Source organism: Thalassophryne amazonica, chromosome 9, assembly GCF_902500255.1.
Source record: "Thalassophryne amazonica chromosome 9, fThaAma1.1, whole genome shotgun sequence".
Lineage (NCBI taxonomy): Eukaryota > Metazoa > Chordata > Actinopteri > Batrachoidiformes > Batrachoididae > Thalassophryne > Thalassophryne amazonica.
In genome coordinates, this window is record NC_047111.1 from 50,410,027 (window position 1) to 50,426,339 (window position 16,313).

Genomic DNA, 16,313 nt, shown 5'->3' on the forward strand with positions numbered 1-16,313 from the left:
TGACCCTGAACCATCCCTTAGTTATGCTGCTATAGACTTAGACTGCTGGGGGGTTCCCATGATGCACTGAGTGTTTCTTTCTCTTTTTGCTCTGTATGCACCACTCTGCATTTAATCATTAGTGATTGATCTCTGCTCCCCTCCACAGCATGTCTTTTTCCTGGTTCTCTCCCTCAGCCCCAACCAGTCCCAGCAGAAGACTGCCCCTCCCTGAGCCTGGTTCTGCTGGAAGTTTCTTCCTGTTAAAAGGGAGTTTTTCCTTCCCACTGTCGCCAAGTGCTTGCTCACAGGGGGTCGTTTTGACCGTTGGGGTTTTTCTGTAATTATTGTATGGCTTTCCCTTACAATATAAAGCGCCTTGGGGCAACTGTTTGCTGTGATTTGGCGCTATATAAATAAAATTGATTTGATTTGATTTGATTCCTAGCGTGAAGCCATTCCTGAACCATAGACAGACATCAGAAGTATTTTACGTGGGCTAAGGAAATAAAGAACTGGACCATTACTCGGTAGTCCAAAGTACTCTTTTCAGATGAAAGTAAGTTTTGCATTTCATTTGGAAATCAAGATCCCAGAGTCTGGAGGAAGAGTGGAGAGTTACAGAATCCAATTTGCTTTAAGTCTAGTGTAATGTTTTGACAGTCATTGATGATTTTGGGGTGACATGTCATTTGCTAGTGTCGATTCAGTTAATTTATATAAAAACTATATTTTACTGATCCACTGTGTTCTATCGAGTCCAAAGTCAACACAGCCATCTACCAGATGATTTTAGAGTAATTCATGCTTCCATCTTCTGACAGGCTTTATGGAGATGCTTTCCTTTTCCAATTTTTCACATCCACCACTCTTTTCACACTGATGTGTTTAAGTAGATTACCTTTCTCAAGTGCTCCTCATCAAGTGTAAACCAGATTTTGGTTTTAATTGACCTCACTGATATGGCACAGTCTTCGAGTTTAGAATAATCAGCAACATTAAACTAAATACATGAGTGGAGAAATGTAAGCACAGACATCTCCATATGTAGGTGTACTGCAAAGAGCAGTTTAGAAATTAACATTTATATGGTTTGAGTCCACCTATGTCCTTAAACCAGTGGTCTCAAATTCAAATTACCCTAGGGCCATTAGTTACATTCCTTCCACACCCGGTTCGCCTCATTTAATATTGACATATCAAAAGGAAACCAACTATTCTTTGAAGCTCTAAATGATGAAGCTGTGCAGATAATGTGTTTAAAAGTGACACATTAACATAATGCTTTAGCATTTTTCAGACAAACCACAGAAAACACAAGTTACAGTGTGCACCTCTGTCCACACAGTGCAGGATGGGTAAGATCTGCACACGTTGTGTCATCTTTGGTTCAAGCAAATCTTGAGTGAGAGAGAAATGAATATGAAATAAGGCCATGTTATCTTGAAACATTCAAAATGCTACTGTGTGCACAAAATACAAGTAATTCCCAGGTTCCAGTGTAAACATGGAAATACATTTTACTGCAGAAAAGATTTTGTTCCATCAGGGAGAAACATACTTCCAAATGCTTGAATGGATTACCTCGTATGCACAGCTAAAATTATTATCCATCTAGTACACACACAATTCAAACCATGGGGAGTAATTAGCTTAAATGTTGTGCCCAAGCAAAGGCATTTTGGTCGCTATATGTTTTTTTTTCCTCTTTTGTCCTCTCCACCCACTCTTGGACACCATGTGCACAATTTTGAAGTCAGAAAAAAACTGTTCACCTTTGAAGGACCTTTCTTTCAGCTGCTGGTTTGTAATGTCTAACAATGGAAATGCAGTGCCACCTTGCAAAATTATTTGTAATCACATGTATGCAAGCGGGAGCGGGAGGGGGTAAGCCGCTCAGGGTGTGAGACGGTGTTTTTTTTTTTTTTTAGAGTGTCACAGAAAACAGACTTCAGCGTGAGTTGTGGCTAAACAGCAACTCTTCCTTTTGTTGGTGTTAAATAAAAGTCCTGGATTGCAGCAGCTACATCTTTGTGGATTTACACAGCCGGACCGGCACTGACTGGCAGGTATGTCGCTTTCTGCCACATATAGTACTTTGGGTTTACGTGACGTGTTTGTTATGCATTCACAGATTGTCCGCAAATCAGCTGCAAAGCAGATGTAATAAAAATGCTTTATTTGTGGCCAATTTGCATGCATTCGCTACAACGTATTTTAGTTTGTGATGTGGACATGATGGGCACACAATATATCTGTTTTACACACTGTCCCAGTCCGCTGCCAAGCCTCAAATCCCCGTCAGTTGAGGATATCAGCGGTTAACGGCAGATATACAGTGCATAGAGTGAGTATGTATTGTGTATGAATTGAGTATATATGGAGTATGTAAGGCGGATGTTATCCGCATCCAGATTTTTGAACAGCTCAAAAATCCTGGCTATGCATACCTCTGCGGATGATCACAGACGTGTTCAGATGAGGGCCGACTCATACAGGCATGTTACTCGGATATTGCGGATGTTTGGCAAATATGGGCCAATTTTGTGTGCAATCCATATGCAAATCCTCCTAAACACCAGTGGAACAGGGCCCTAAAGTAACATTGCATAAGGAGATTTATATCAAAGTGTTTCACCACATTTTATAACACTCTGATTCACTAAATGTGTGTGCTTTATCGTTGATTCTGTAACTTGAGCAATGCAGGCATCATCATTAAAGCTCTGGAAAAACTACACATTTATAGCAAAACTGACTAGCTTTCCAATCCTTGTATTGTCTGAAACATTTTATAAATCACTGTCACAGTACAACAGTGTTACACTCATCTACAACCCCATATCAAAAAAAAGCTGGGGCCATATTGAAAAATGACACTTTATTTTCTGATTTGGCATTGTACAAGCAGTACCTTTACATTTAGGTGTCAAAATCTAACCCCTTCTTCACATTGGAACACCTGGATAACAGATCAAGAAGGGATTGACTGGGTAAAATGCTGTGGGGACCTTGTGTGCCCACAGCCGCTACAGTGACTATGAAGGTCAAACAGGAACCCTAAATGCAAGACGGCTAATGGGATTGGTGAAACAAGAAGTCCTCAATGGTGGATCAGGCGGAGGTGGTGATGGATTGTAATCTAGCAGCTTTGAAGGCAGATGAACTCTGCAGCAGGTCCTTGGACCTTGATCATCTGGGTTTTCCCAGCCATCAGACAAGGCAAAGGATCTGTCAAGGACAGTGTGTGCAACAACATTCCCACATTCAACAAATCCACGCACAGGCATCTCTTGGTTGACCTTGGATGACTGTTTTGGACTGTGACCAGTCGTTGGACAGTTACAACACTTTTCTGGTAAATAAAACACTTTTTTCTAATCTGCTGTGTGCCTGTTTTGTCTGCATTTTCAACCCAGTCTCATGTTTGTTTGTTTTTAACTCACTATTACTAACCCTACTCCTACCACCAATCCTAACCTTAACCACAACCTAACCCGACTCCTACCCCCAACCCTAACCATAACCACCCTCAGCCTCTCCCACTTCACTTTTAATTTCATGCACCCATCACGGAATGTATTAGAATGAGTTTGTGCTCCCATTACAAAAATGTAGCGCTTTTCATGACAATATCACAAACCAACAGATTAATGTATATTTTGTGCTGCTGAATTACGACATGCCGTGAGATATGATAGGCATTTTGGGTTAATTTTAAGCTGTATCATAACACATTCAGACAGAAAGCTTTGGCTGGAATAGTAAAAAAAAAAAGTGCAGCATTTGACAGGCTGAGCTGAAGTTATCAATCTTTCATCTATTTAGACATGCTGCAGAGACAGGCTGAGAGCCACAAATATTACTATGTAGGTCCAGCAGACTGTCCTAAGCTCAGTATTGGTATGAAAAATCATGATAGTTAGGTGATTAGAGGGGGACGAGCATAGACTGTTGAGGTACCCTAGCAGTGAAAACCATCCTTCACTTGATGATACAAGCATCAGATTTGGCATGAATCTTCTTCATAAATCACTGAGAAAAAATTGTGGGCCATTTGAAAATCCAATATGGCAGCCAGGTAGGGGTCAGTGAAGAACTGCACAGGGGTCAAAATTTTAAAATGTTCCAATCATATTGAAAGCTATACTACATTATGTATCTGATCACAAAGATTCCAAAAAAGGTATAGTTTGGACCATCTATGACTGAATGTTATGGGGTAAAAACAGCAAGAATGGTGACAAAGGTCAATATCAGTTCATACAGAAGTCAAAAGTTAAACTTGCTGCAAATGTGGTAAAAGGTGGTGTAAATTATTGGTTGAGCTAATAGGATTAATAAATGGAATAGTTTTGACTGTGTTCAATGCTTGGTTTCCAAAGTACATGTCAAACAATGTCAACATCCATTGGATTCTATGACATGTGACCTATAACTGAAATTGACCTTTCTCACCATTCTTGCTGTTTTTACCCCATAACTCCAGAACATTCAGTCACAGATAGACCAAACTATACCTTTTTGGAATATTTGTGATCAGACACATAATGTGGTATAGCTTTCAATATGATTGTAGCATTTTAAAATTTTGACCCCGTGTAATTCATCATTGACCCCTACCTGGCCGCCATATTGGATTTTCAAGTGGCCCGCCCTTTTTTCCTCAAACACTGATTTATGAAGACCATTTAAACCAAATCTGATGCTTGTATCACCAAGTGAACAATTCTGGCCAAAAATCAAAATGATCTGCTCCACTATAGCAGACAAACAGTGCACATCAGCATTTGCCCCCTCTAGGATCAGCCAGAGAGGTATGGCTCAAACTTGCTGAAGGCAGGTCCTGATATTGTCAGTTGGGAGGTTACAGACAGTAAGATTTAGCCAGTTTTTCCACTGCCAGATGCTGCCGATGAGTACATTAGAATAATTGCTGAGGATTGAGAGGGTGCCCATGATAAGTGCAACACTTATACAACAGGCAGAGTTGTTTCACAGAAGTTAAAAACTCTTGAAAGGAGATTGATTCGGATTAGGCTTATTGTCATTGACTCCATTACGGAATGCTTCACAGATAAGGATTCATGGAGCCTGTCCAGTATGTTTCATTTGAGATGGGTTGAGCATTGATTTCCTGAATAACGGTGCAACTTAAGCTTTTTCAGTAAAGTGCGGCCCATTCACTTTTTCTGTTAACAATCAGGTTTGAGTCCTTGTAAAGTGAAAGAAATTCTTGTAAATCTAACCATGTGTCCGCAGCTCAACATCTCCATGGAGGTTTCAGATACTTTCAGCTCTTTGTTTATCTTTATGGCTAATTTATTTTCAGTAAGTTGAAATTAGAAAAGAAACAGTAATGCCGTGTTCCAGATAACTATGAGGGATGGCTGAAAAGTTTTGCCTCCAATGTGATTATTTCGGTAACAAGCAAGCTATCAAAGTGAATGTTGGGAAAGTGAAATGCACGGACCCACGCCAGGGAGCGTAAATTAATGGCCAATAGGAATTCAAATAAATAACAATTTATTATGCAAATGTGCAACAAAACCAAATATGCTAAAGTCAATCAATAACCAAAAAGGTGACGCGTGGGCAGGCCCGAGGGTAGGAGACGCCTATCCAGAGAAGAGCCGGGACCCACGAAGTTCCACCGCCAACGGAGACTTGCAACACACCAGAGCCGCCAAGTCCTGATTCCTCCAGGTGGCCACCGCTCTTGGTTGTCAGACCTGGTACTGCTGGCAGGAACAAAAACAGGTTAGGGTGGGTGTGTGAACACCCAGAAAACAGTCAGCAACTCACAGAAATCCTCTTGTAGGAATAAATCCAAATACTCCCAGAGTGCAGAGGAAAAACTGGAGGACGTGCAGTGTCAATTGTTATACTTAGTAAGTCAGAAGTGAGGAGTGGAGACGCCAACTCCTCCAACTTCCACAAACTCGGCTACAAGCTGCAAGTATAAGTCACAACTGCAAAGACTTCAGTAACAATGAATGTGCGTATGGCACAAAACGGCTGAGTCGGTTTACCTGCGTGTTAAGCTGATAACTCGGCAGAGTTATGGTGTCTTTCCCAGGCTTTTATGGAATGAGGTGATGAGTGATGTCTGACAGCTGACAGCCAAACGGTGCACCTGGAGGATCCACATGGCCAGTGCGCCCTCTGGAGCCTGAAAAGTGCCAACAGGCAGGGCGCCCTCTGGTGGTGGGCCAGCAGTACCTCCTCTTCAGCGGCCCACACAACAGTGAAACTAGAAAAAGAATAATCCTTTGCTTATTGACTAGACTACTGCTATACCAAGATTTTTTTTTTTTTGACTGCAATTTCAGGCAATCAGAATTTCCATCAATGTAAGACTTGTGCACAGCAGTTGTTAAAAAAAAATGGTGAGGTGCATGGAGGTGCATTTTGAAACAACATGCTGTTATTGAATTCTCCACAGTGGAGGGATGTGCATATTCATCAACAAATGCATGTTGTCTTTGGTAGCACCTGTGTGGGTGTAAATTCAGTCAGGAGGTGAAATCTAGCCTCGATGAGTCCATATGACCATTTTGTGGGACTGCGATGGCACAGAAGTCACAGACCTTTTGGAACAGTCAGTTCCAACCAATATGTGGGCACTTTGCAAAAGCTGCATGCACCATTATCCTAACACAACTCTTCAGTATGACAATGCTTAGGGCCCCTTCACACATAGTGTGAATTTGGTCGAATTGCGCATTAAATGCGCATGAAGCAGGAATCATATGCAAACCATGTAATTTCGTAGCTGCCTCTAATGCCTTGTGCACCTGTTGCTACAATTATTTGCACAACCAGCGGCTGAAAGACAGAGTGTGCGCTGTGCGAGCACATCAAACCCTCTCACGGCAGGTGTCGGCCAAATTCCAGGTGACACACACAAACATCTAACACCGCTCACATGGCATTTAGAAAATGTGTGACCATTCGCATTCTTGGCACAACAACAGACTGCAGACAATCACTGTCGTACTCGCAGTGAAATTTGTCTAAGTGCCCCACGAGTGTGGCTTTGGTGTGTGCGCTGAACTGACAGGAGGTGTGGCTATGACAGAAGTGGCCATGGAGATCTGTCATTCTGGACATCCCAGCTGGACAGTACTGTGATTGGACAGACATGGACTAACAACTGACCACTGTGACGTGCATGTGTTTGTTTGCTGTCATCAAGTGGGCATAAATAAAAACATATATCACTGTGGCGATGGGCTGCAGCAAGCGAGCACGTGCGCACGGTGTGCACATTGACAGGCTGCCCCCAGGTTGAAACGCAGCAGCAGGCGATCTGACTGTCACGTGACCCACATGAGCTGTGTTCCACATGATGCTGTGTCCTGTGGCGCGACATCCACAAGACAAGACACATTTCATGTGACTATTTTGCTTGTTATTGAAATAACTGTAGGAGGCAGAACATAAGAATTCCTACATGAACTTCAATATGGGAGCTTCAACAAAAACAAGACTGATGTTCTTATTGTACCATCTGCAAACCATGAACTGCTATGAGTACACCACCATTTGTTATTTAAACTATCAAACATCACCGTTAATGCACAACTCTAACCTTAACCCTAACTTTTGAGCTTGAAATTCATCACTTGTGCTTCGACATCACGGTGTCTTTCTTTATCTTGTGATAATCACTGCAGTTTTTTATTCAATGCTGTGCAAACACATTTTTTATTGGATGGTGTACTGTGAAAAAGGAGTCTGGTATTGTACAAATAGCCACTTCATAAAAACAAATGAACAAAAACAAACAAAACCAGCTAACAGCAGCAACTCATTTCAGTGAATGATGTCATGGAAAACCAAAAACAGTTTATCCTGAACAGAAGATGGTTTATTCTCCCCCAAGCATCCGCTTTTTCCATGAAAGTTGCTTTCATGGCCACCCGAAATTAAACTATTTTTTTAAGTTGATTATACCCACTCTAAATTCATTTTGTCACCACAACACATTGTGAAAAACAAACAAAAAAAATTATACTTTTTCACAGGGTTTTTCCACCTCGCTTCCAAGTTGTACCTGTCACAGCGTCATCAGTGTGCGCTGGTCTTTGCAGAGTTCTGTAAATGTACCAGGTGTTTTGCATGGGAATTTTATTACCTCCGCCAAGGTTTTGGTCGCGTCCGTTTGTTTGTAGGCTGGTTGGTTGGTTTGTTAGCAGGATTACTCAAAAAATCCTCAACGGATTTCAATGAAATTTTTACCAGGGGTGTATCTTGGCCTAACTTAGAAGTGATTACATTTTGGTAGTGATCCAGAACACGATCCGGATCCAGTAATTTTTTTAAGGATTTTTTATCATTGTAGATTAGGGCCAATTTCAACATTTTTGCATCTAACTTCATGAAGACAGGTCACAAAGGCTGAACAAAAATTAACTTATGACACAACAATAATTTAGAATTTGTTTCTCCTCATTGAATAAATTTGTTATTAGAAAATTTAAAAAAACTTGTGGAGTTCATGCAGTTTCTCTTTATAAATACATTTGCTGAAGATCTAAGGGTTTAACCACTGAATCTGAAACATGACAGTAGATGTGTGAAATGACGTGGAATAAGTCTCTTTGCCAAAGGGTATTCCATGTGTCATCAGTGACCCTATGGCCTTGGCGGAGGTTTGCGCTCTCCGAATGCTTCTAGTTTTTTATTCATTAGTTACTTTACACATGCATGCAATGTTTTTGTTTTATCTGTTGTAGTCTCATGACAGTGACATCAATTTGGGTGTTTGGTTGCGCACAACGGATCTGGCACCAGTTGTGAATTATTTGTGATGAAATTGCACATTTTATTGAAACATATGGAGGGGTGGCCATTCCAACATTTGTAACATCGGCCCCCTCCCACCCCCTTTTTCAGGCAGAATTTCACGGCGTTCCACCACATGAATATGGTACCTTTTGAGTTTGTTCTCAATTACCTTTTGGGGAAGGCAGGAGGTTGGCTCAGAGGTCAGCAGTGTGGTGGGTGAGGCAGATACAGCAGGGGGTGAGTGTTGACCTCACAGGTCACTACAGTGATCAGCAATGGGGCGGGTGCAGCGTGGTATGTAGGACGAACCAAAAACTGGGTCCTTGAACATGGTGTCTGTCGGCGACTAAAAGCAGTATTACTGCGGCATCTGTGGGTGCAGTGTCATGTAATGTGGCAATCACAGGAAGTGTTCCAAGCTGGCAAAACACATGATATGCCGAGGAGTGATTGAAGAGCCAGGGTTTAAATACAGCAAGCAGATGAGTTCATGATGAGCAGGTGTGTTGCCTTAATGCAGTGCAGCTGGGAGAGATCACTAGAAACCATGTCCACATCACTGCCAGACACACACACACACACACACACATGGAAAAAAGAGATGGGGGGAGAAACCTATAGTCAGGGCCATACAGTGACAGTTTTTGTATTTTTGCCTTTTTACACCACCACAATGGAAATTAACTCAAACAGTTTAGATGATCTTGTGTAGACTTTCATCTTAGAGATTCCAATAAATACAATTTATTGCTGCAAATGTGCACAACAGTTCAAAAATGCTTTTACTCTGTCAATCAAGAAAACCAAATGACGCGTGGGCAGGCCCGAGGGTAGGAGACGCCTAACCAGAGAAGAGCCGGGACCCACGATGTTCCACCGCCAACGGAGACCTGCAATACACCAGAGCCGCCAAGTCCTGAGTCCCCAGGTGGCCACCGCTTCCAGCTGTCAGTTCCAGTACTGCTGGCAGGAACAGACACAGGTTAAGGTGGGTGTGTGTACACCCAGCAAACAGTCAGCAACAATACAGTTCCTTCCTGGGGGGAAAAACCTCCACTTACAGAAAACAGGAACACAGAGTTCGTGCAGTGCCTTGTGTACTACTTAGAAAGTCAGAAGTGAGGAGTGGAGACGCCAACTCCTCCAACTTCCACAAACTCGGCTACAAGCTGCAAGTATACAGAAGTTTAACGACTGCAAAAAGCTCAGAAGCAAAAACGTGTGTGTACGGCACAAAACGGCTGAGTTGTTTACCTGTAGGGTAAGCTAATAACTCGGCAGAGTTATGGTGTCTCTCCCAAGCTTTTATGGATGGCGTGATGATGATGAATGATGTGTGACAGCTGATGCTCCGGTGCACCTGGTGATCACACCTGGCCACTGTGCCCTCTGGTGTCTGAAACCCGACAACAGGCAGGGCGCCCTCTGGTGGTGAGCCAGCAGTACCTCCTCTTCGGGCAGCCCACACAACAGGACCCCCCCTCAACGGGCGCCTCCTGGCGCCCGACCCGGCTTGTCGGGGTGACGCTGGTAGAAGTCAGCCAGGAAGGTGGGATCCAAGATGAAGCTCCTCTTCACCCAGGAGCGCTCTTCTGGTCCGTAACCCTCCCAATCCACCAGATACTGGAAATCCCGACCCTTCCAACGAACATCGAGGAGCTTTCTCACCGTCCAGGCTGGCTCACTGTCGACAATGCGGGCAGGAGGCGGCGCTGGTCCGGGGCTGCAGAAGTCTGAGATGTGGTATGGTTTTATCTTCGACACGTGAAACACTGGATGGATCTGCAGCGAAGTAGGGAGTTTGAGCTTCACTGCGGCAGGGCTGATGACCTTCAGGATGGGGAAGGGTCCAATGAAACGGTCAGTGAGTTTGGGTGAGTCCGTGTGCAGAGGGACATTTTTCGTTGAAAGCCAAACCTCCTGCCTGGGCTGGTAAGCTGGGGCTGGGGCTCGTCGGCGATCTGCATGGTCCTTCACCAGCGTCCAGGCTCTCAAGAGAGCAGAGCGGGCTGTCTTCCACACCCGACAGCATCTCCTGAGGTGGGCCTGGACCGAGGGGACCTCGACCTCTCCCTCCATGGCCGGAAACAATGGGGGCTGGTACCCCAAACATACTTCAAATGGGGAGAGGCCTGTCGCAGATGAGATCTGGCTATTGTCGGCGTACTCGATCCAGGCCAGATGTTGACTCCAGGCCATCGGGTGCGCGGAGGTAACACACCTCAAGGCCTGTTCTAGATCTAGATTAGCCCACTCTGCTTGGCCGTTGATCTGGGGGTGGTACCCGGACAACAGGCTCACAGTGGCCCCCAGTTCCCTACAGAAACTCCTCCAGACTTGTGAGGAGAACTGAGGACCACGATCAGAAACAATATCCATCGGGATACCATGCAGACGCACGATGTGGTGGACCAGGAGGTCTGCAGTCTCCTGGGCCGTCTGGAGCTTCAGGATGGCCACGAAGTGGGCCGCCTTGGAAAACCGGTCCACTATCGTCAGGATGGTGGTCATTCCCTGGGATGCAGCGAGGCCCATGACAAAGTCCAGGCCGAGGTGGGACCAGGGGCGACGAGGCACAGGTAACGGCTGGAGGAGTCCTCTCTCAGGTTCGTGGATTGCCTTGCCCCTGGCACATGTGGTACAGGCCCGGACGTCATCCCGGGTATTGGCTTCGACTGACGCCCACCAGAACCGCTGCCGGACCACTGCCATGGTTCTTTGCACCCCCGGATGGCAGGAGAGCTTGGAACCATGACAGAAGTCCAATACCGCAGTCCTAGCATCTGGTGGGACGTACAGCCTGTTTGGAGGTCCACCGCCGGGATCCAGATGTCGTGTCAGGGCCTCCCTGATTACTTCCTCAACATCCCACGTGAGGGTGCCGACGACAGTGGACTCCGGCAGGATGGTATCGGGTGGAGCCGACAGCTTTGTTTTAACTTCGTCTTCGTGCACCTGGGACAGTGCGTCAGACCTCTGGTACTTGGTCCCGGGGCGGTAGGTGATCCTGAAGTTAAAACGTCTGAAAAACAGTGACCAACGGGCTTGCCTGGGGTTCAGACACTTAGCGGTCTGGATGTATTTCAGGTTCCGATGGACAGCTCCCTCCAACAGATGTCTCCACTCCTCGAGGGCCTCTTTCCAAGTTCCCGATTGCCAACGTCATAGTTCCGTTCTGCGGGGGTTAACCTGCTTGAAAAGTAGGCACATGGGTGGAGAACATTACTGGACTCCCTGCTCTGAGACAGCACGGCTCCTATCCCTGAGTCAGAGGCATCCACTTCATCAGTGAACTGGCAGTTAGGATCGGGCTGCACCAGAACTGGTGCAGTCGAAAACCGGTGTTTCAACTCCCTAAACGCTGCTTTGCACCGATCCGACCAGGTGAAGGGGACTTTTGTGGAGGTCAACAACCTGACTATAGCCCTTAATGAACCTCCTGTAAAAATTGGCGAAACCGAGGAACTGTTGCAGCTTCCTACGACTTACGGGTTGGGGCCAATCTCTCACAGCCGCTACCTTGGCCGGATCGGGTGCGACGGAGTTGGAGGAGACAATGAACCCCAGGTAGGACAAAGAAGCGTGGTGGAACTCGCACTTCTCGCCCTTCACGAACAGCCGGTTCTCCAACAACCGCTGCAGGACCTGACGTACATGCTTAAAATGGGTCTCAGGGTCCGGGGAGAAGATGAGGATATCGTCTAGATATACGAAGACAAATTGGTGCAGGATGTCCCGCAAGACGTCGTTAACCAATGCTTGGAACATCGCGTGGCGTTAGTGAGGCCGAACGGCATGACCAGGTACTCAAAGTGACCTAAGGGGGTGTTAAATGCCATCTTTCATTCGTCTCCCTTCCGGATCCGAACCAGGTGATAAGCATTAGGAAGATCCAATTTAGTGAAGATTTTGGCTCCATGCAGGGGAGTGAACACTTAATCTAATAGAGGCAATGGGTATCGGTTGCGAACTGTGATCTCGTTCAGCCCTCTATAATCAATGCATGGACGGAGTCCGCCGTCCTTCTTGCCCACAAAAAAGAAACCCGCACCCAACGGGGAGGAAGAATTCCGGATTAGCCCGGCAGCTAAAGAGTCCCGGATGTAGGTCTCCATTGATTCACGCTCAGGACGTGAGAGGTTGTACAGCCTGCTGGACGGATACTCAGCGCCTGGAACCAAATCAATGGCACAATCATACGGCCATTGCGGGGGAAGCATGAGTGCCAGATCTTTGCTGAAAACATCAGCCAGAGCATGGTACTCAGCCGGCACTGTTGTAAGATTGGGGGGGACTCGGACCTCCTCTTTAGCAGTCTCACCGGGTTGCACCGAGGATCTTAAACACTCCCGGTGGCAGGTTTCGCTCCATTGAGCCACTACCCCAGACGGCCAATCGATCCGGAGATTGTGCTTCACCATCCAGGGAAAACCCAAAATAATCCTGGAGGTAGAGGGTGTCACAAAGAACACAATCTCCTCCCTGTGGTTACCAGAGACAACCAGGTTAAAGGCTGTGTCTGGTGTGTGATTACTGGGAGGAGGGTGCCATCTAGTGCCCGCACCTTTAATAGCGAAGGAACGGCCACCAGAGGGAGCCCTACCTCCTTAGCCCATCTACTGTCCAGTAGATTCCCTTCTGACCCTGTGTCAATAAGTGCTGGGGCATTAAGGGTTAAATCCCCACAGAGGATTGTGACTGGGAGTTGTGCGCATTTGCGTGGGGCACCTGTGTGGTTTGTATGACTCACTCTTAACCCAGTCTCTAAAGCCCCTTTCACACTGGGGCTGCTCCCAGTTGCTCCCTATTGCGCCATGACGACGCCGAAAAACCATGCTGTTTGGAGTTAATTGCCGGTTAATGACTGTGTCGGCTTGAGCCCGATGACATCTCGTTGCGCTGTGAGTTTTGCTGCCAGGGGCTGCCAGTTGCTCCCCCTCACTCTAAATTTTAAATAGCCTCATTTTCTGCATCTCATCCAGTCTGTTTTTGGAACACAGTACACACACCTCGCTGCCCTTGGAAGTAGTGAACTGTTTTTGCAGAAACAGATCATGTCATTTTATAGTCCTCATGTAAAAGCTGCACTTCTGCAGCATCTGAATGCCCTGAGAGCATTAGTTGATGCCGTGGCAGAATCAGAGCGCTTGAGAGAAGAAGAGGAACACAGAAGGAGGCAAGATATTGCAAGAAGAAGTGTGTGGGTGAAACCTTGGATCCAGCGCAGACTCTTGCATGGACAATATGAAAAGCTGATGAAGGAGCTGCATGCCAAGGATGTTTCAGCATTTACCAACTTCATGCGGCTGGAGCCACCTGCTTTCCTTGAACTTTTAACACGAATAGCACAGAGGATTACCAAACAAGATACAAACTACAGGAAGGCTCTTGAACCGGGGCTGAAGCTTGCAATCACTCTGAGGTTCCTGGCTACTGGAAACAGCTACAAGTCACTTCAGTATGGATTTAGAGTTGCCCACAACACCATCAGTGTGTTTGTACCACAAGTGTGCCAGGCCATAATCGAGGAGTTATCTGATGAAGTTATCATGTGTCCGGATAGTGCAGAGGGATGGAAACAAGTGGCACATCATTTCTACAACCGCTGGAATTTCCCTCACTGTGTGGGCGCCATTGATGGAAAACATGTTGCCATCAAGAAGCCTGGAAAGAGTGGCAGCGTATTCTACAATTATAAAGAATTCTTTTCCATTGTACTACTTGCGATTGTAGATGCTCACTACAAATTCATGTATGTTGACATTGGAAAGACTGGCTCTGGCTCTGATGCTGGTGTGTTCAACGAGAGCCCTATCAAGGCAACAATTGAGGCAGGTAAACTGAACCTGCCTGAAGCAGACCCTTTGCCTCATGGTGACCAGCCACTGGAATACTTCCTTGTGGGAGATGATGCTTTTGCTCTCAGGACATGGCTCATGAAGCCTCTCCCACTTCGTGATATGACTTACAGAGAGTCTACAACTACAGACTGTCAAGAGCCAGAAGAGTTGTGGAGAATGCATTCGGGCTTCTGGCAGCTCAGTTCCGCTGTCTTCTCATCACTTTACCTCTCACTCCAGACAAGGTCATCAAAATCACCCATGCATGTTGTGTCCTTCATAACTTCCTGCGACTCAGAAACCCTACAATTGACGTTGCTACACTGGACCAAGAGGATCCGCTGCACAATCATGAAATAATCCCAGGATCATGGAGACAGGATGCCCATCTGCCAGACATGGAGCACCTTTATCGTGGCAACACAAGCAGAGCAGCCAAGGAGCAAAGGAGCTACCTTGTGGAGTATTTCAGCTCTCCTTTAGGAAGTGTGCCCTGGCAAGATGACCTACTGAATATTATTTAGACAGACTGTGACCTTCAATCTTGTGTCAATGAAAATGCAGTGGTATGCTAAGAAATTGACAATGTTCTGTAATCTGTGACCTTTGATGTTAATAAATTCTGTGAATAAAAATATAATGACATCTGTCCGTCATTTGTGATTTTTAAAGTTGCACAAAGATCTGTGGGATAAAATTTTGATAACTACCTTCTGAAATCTGTGACCTTTTTAAGAAAACAAAATAGTTCTGTGATATAAATGAATAGCAACCTTCTGGAATGTTTACATTTATGCAAAATGAACCACTTTATACCTTCAGCAAACGGTGACCTTCATACTCCTGTAAATGAAAATGGTGTGAAGTGCAAACAAATTGACAGCCTTCTGTAATCTATGACCTTTAAAGAGCCATAAATATCTGTGGAATAATAATGGAATAACAACCTTCTGGAACCTGTGATCTTTAAAATAAAATAAAAAATACATTACTGCAAAAATTAAACATCCTACAAATTGACAACCTTCGGCAACCTGTGACTTTCATTCTCCTGATGCTTTGAGGTTAAAACAAATTAAGAGCCTTCTGAAGTCAGTGACCTAATAAGTATGTGAATTAAAAAGCTAATAACCTTCTGTAAACTTTGATTGTTAAACTCCTGCAAAATGAAACTCTAACTACAACCAAAACAGCAGCTTTCTTTAACATGTGACCTTGAAATTCCTGCAGAATCACACAGTGCAAAATACAAATGATATGATGAGCCCTAACAAAAAGGTCACACCCCAACTAAACACACTGAAATCAAGTCTCAAAGCACACAATACACAACTTTATTGAGAGGAAAAAATAAAAAAAATAAAAATAACACTACTACCAGCACAACACTATTAATATACAAGAGGCTTCACCTGTCTCTTGGATCTGCAATAAAAAGTTAGACACAACTATCATCCCCCAAAAACTCATTCGTCACTATCTGTGATGTGGTCACTGTCACCCTGTTGCTCAACAGGACTTTTGGGCATTGGGGTTGAGGCTCCAGCAAGTCTAGACAAAAATGATGACATGTTAAGGTCTGATGCTGATGTATTTAGGGCGAGATCAGGAGTCAGATAGGGATAATGTGGCGAAGCTGTGTCATAAGCCTGCCGAATCAAATGGCTTGTGTGACCTTGTTCGGTGGATGTCATGGGGGGT

General features: G+C 45.1%; 1 long non-coding RNA gene across 1 annotated transcript; it reads right to left on the reverse strand.

Moving 5' to 3' along the window:
- Positions 1 to 200: 200 nt before the first annotated feature.
- LOC117516526 lies at positions 201 to 15,114 on the reverse strand. The gene is made up of 4 exons (XR_004562449.1): positions 14,742 to 15,114; positions 12,184 to 12,186; positions 10,239 to 10,253; positions 201 to 210 (listed from the first exon to the last, which is right to left on the reverse strand). It is a non-coding gene; the product is annotated as an uncharacterized LOC117516526 (long non-coding RNA).
- Between the last annotated feature and the right edge of the window lie 1,199 nt (positions 15,115 to 16,313).